The sequence below is a fragment of the Branchiostoma belcheri genome, unplaced genomic scaffold (genome assembly GCF_001625305.1).
Source record: "Branchiostoma belcheri isolate BF01 breed outbred unplaced genomic scaffold, Haploidv18h27 scaffold1, whole genome shotgun sequence".
Lineage (NCBI taxonomy): Eukaryota > Metazoa > Chordata > Leptocardii > Amphioxiformes > Branchiostomatidae > Branchiostoma > Branchiostoma belcheri.
The window spans coordinates 6,567,782-6,571,530 of NW_017802379.1; positions in this window are offsets into that span (position 1 = coordinate 6,567,782).

Below are 3,749 nucleotides of genomic sequence, written 5' to 3' on the forward strand. Positions count from 1 at the left end.
ATTCTACTAATTGAACTAGACGATCCTGTCAGCAGTGCAATATTTCTGCTATTGACAGGACGATCCTGTCAGCAGTGCAGTATTTTCTGCTATTGACAGGACGATCCTGTCAGCAGTGCAATATTTTCTGCTATTGACAGGACGATCCTGTCAGCAGTGCAATATTTTCTGCTATTGACAGGACGATCCTGTCAATAGCCACAGGCTTCGCGTTACGGGTTTCACGTCAATCGGACGATTTGCGGCACTGTCGTGACTCTTTGGTCATAGTTACAGGAAGCGGAATTTCTTGTTTTTTTTTCTAGGAACAGGCCAGAATCAATGCGCGCGCGGACGTCATCCATAAAATTTACTTGGTGTGGCCTAAGCTTCAATGAGCTAAATATAACCCCGTTTTGTTCGCTCTAGTGTACAGTTCACACATCAGAAGTACAACGGAAGTACTAAGGATTATTAAGCATTTCCATCGGAACTGTAGTGTAGTGTAGTAGGCAAACTTTACCTTGATTTTTACACCTGCCTCTACAGGTGTAACCAAGCGTTACACTTCTTACCACACCTGCCGTACACGGTATAGAATAACAGCGTCTACGGAAGACAAAGGGGGTGTGGAACGGTGAAGTTTTTTTTCGAACGCTCGGACGAGTTGACTTCAAAGCCCGACAGCGCGCGGTACACCGGTGACAAGAACCCTCGGGCCCACTCCACCACTTGGCCCGCACGCGTCTCTCCCTCTCACCGCTAAATGGTGCATGGAGGACTTAATCATTCTGAACAATGGACAATATCGTCTGAGTCAGCCGTCCTTAGGATAGATGTGGTGATCTTACAAGTTGTTGTATGGCTTCCGCTTGTTTTGGACGTCTTTTGGGGGCGTTTTTGAAAAACGTTTCTCAATGGGTTAACGTTATATTTTTGGCATACTTGGGACATTGTATGTATCGTAATATCTTAAAATTGATGCGTTTTCTAAAAAAAAAGGTACTTTTATATAAAATATGTCAAGAAATGGGCAAAATATACACAAAGCCGAAAACGCACATCTATTTGAAGACTAACCGAAAAAAACAAAGCCAGCTTTTTTGGGTTAGTTTTAGGATGAACGAATCAAAGTGGTTTACGTTATGCATGAGCCCTCAGTCCCGTTTAGGAAACAATGCCACCGCTACCATAACGATATAGCTTTATAGGTTTTCTGCCAAAGCTTGCTTATATTTAGTCTTGGTTCTTAGCTAACTTTGATTCATGATTCCGCTTTTTTAGTTGCCGTAGATAAAAGGAATGTCATGAAATGCGTTGGACGAAATCCCCAAAGTGTTGAGTGTGTGTGTTCATGTCGTTATAGTGATTCTCATCACAGAGCTTCAAAAACTAAATATTTTGAGAACTCATCTTGGATACATCACTAAAGCAACGACATCGCGGCCAACAAATCCATTGTGGCGTTCTACAAAGTGAACACAATTAGAAACGGGTCAGATCATAAACATGTCAAGTTTCTGTCGCTTTGAAAAGAGAGACCAGTCCAGAATAGGAGTAGTAACATGGTGAAGTATTGCTTATACCATAGTGAAGAGGTTATTTGATACTTGGCACCCGGGCAACACGAGGTAACTGTTTTCCTCTTTGGACACATAATACCACAACAAACAGGTTTGAGGGCGTTTCAAAAGGTGCTGGAAAAAGCAGGTTCTTTTAAAAAGTACTCTACGGCCACGTGCAACATGAATATCGGGTCAGTAAAGTTGTAGGGCAGACGTAACGCTTGATCTGTGTCCTTCGGGAGGTCGGGGTTGCGTCGGGGTTGTCGGCGCGGCCTCGTGCGACATACTTGCTCCCTGGAGCCGTTTCCAACCGACAAAGACACGCGAGTGAAGTCTCAAATAGAACAACCAAGAACATCTTCAACAAGCTACAACACACCACAAACTTTCTTAAGAAATACGGAAGCCTGGAAATTTTCCTTCACCTCTTACATCTCTAAGAACATGCAAGAAAACGTCTTGAGAATTTCATCCTAAAGGCTTAAGCAAGGAATACCACTAATGACACACATAAAGGGATATTAATATTGTTCCGATACCTGATTATGTTGGCACACACAACATACTAATGTGACCGATACGGGCCCAATATGTATACAGCTGGCCAATCATTCTAATAAAGATAAGCATCAGTCTGGTAGGAAGTGTTCCTGTGAAGCGGTAGGGGGGAGGGGATTAGGGGGTTATATCAACGGAGGAATTGTGGCGGGTAATATGGTAGTTGCTGGACAGCACATACATGTATATATCCAAACCTCCCAGAGTCCACACCTGGTCTGGTCCAACTTCCCTGCTTTTAGTAAGGCGTAGGAAGAAATATTGTGTTTCCGTTTTTTTTCTATTTCAACATTTATCACACAAGACATGGCGACGGCACACTCAAGCTTTTTCAACTTAATTTTATGCCGACACCAACGCAGACAAACGCACGGACAACAGACATGCTCATTTTCACTCGAGTAAAGTGAGGAAATTCGTATAATGTGCCTTTTAAGGGCACAGGATCGGTGGCATGGCAGGATTAGAACTCGGGACCTTTTGGTTCCGAGCCAAACGCTCTGTCTGGGGTCGACCAGTTGCAAGGCCATAAAATTTACGATCTAACATCTATAAGGATTTCAAACCCTCTGAAACGTCACTTTATGCATATTTACTTTGTAGTACAGAAGCAATTTTTATTGAGAAAATCGGGTGAAATTTCATCCCTTCTCACAAACAGACTCAGGTCCTGATATTAGTTTTCCTAGGTCTATATATGTTGTAGCTGTAACAGTCTGATTTACTTTGGCAAGCACTTTAATGATAAATTAAAGTAGGACTAATAAAAAGGAATTCCCTCTAAATTGCATTGACAACAGTTAGGTGATAACATGATATCTCTTTTATCATGATAAATATGCCTTTCATGACAGAAGCGAGTCTGCATACAGTAGTTTAATGACTAGATTGTGTTGACTTCACAACTATTTTGCATTGAATAAAGGTTATTCAAGAAGAGTATTATATAATGAAAAAGAGGGTACTTGAAACAATAAAAAAAGTACTGAGGAAAATATGGGGTAATATTATTAGATTATACATAGTTTATTACCTATATAATCAATGTAATAAAAGTCTAAGTTTTTTGTTCTTATCAGCAAGCTGAATTTGTTACATATATACTTCAATTGTCTGAAATATTTAAAAAGCATTAATATCATTTTGCAACAAATCTGTATCCTTATAAGTTAGGGTCTCATTTGCCAGTCTTCCTGTGCCATTTGATATAATGATTAAATAAGCACCTTTTATGGCTGCATATCCAATAAAAAAAGTTTTCTGGAGAGGTTTTGTCTTCTATCACAATAAAATATCCCCAAAATCTAATGGATATATTGATATTTATAGCATTCATAACTGCAATTGGCAAGATTCCTATGTTTGGCTCTCATAGGTTTTCTGTTTCTTTTAAATGGTTCTCCCAAGTTTTGTGTCATTAGCAACAAAATCTGACCCAGGAAAGGCACTGTTAGGCCACACCAACTTTTAATCAAACCACTGCATTGATAGATGGAAAAACTGTTAAAACTCTGACGAGAAGGGGCTTCTTTCAACTGTTGGGGCCCAAATTTGAGTATTTTGGAGTTGATCCAAGGCTGAAATGTTTTTTTTTTCAAATCAGAAAAAATGAAGCGGGCAAATCCGTGATCCAACATATTAAATTGG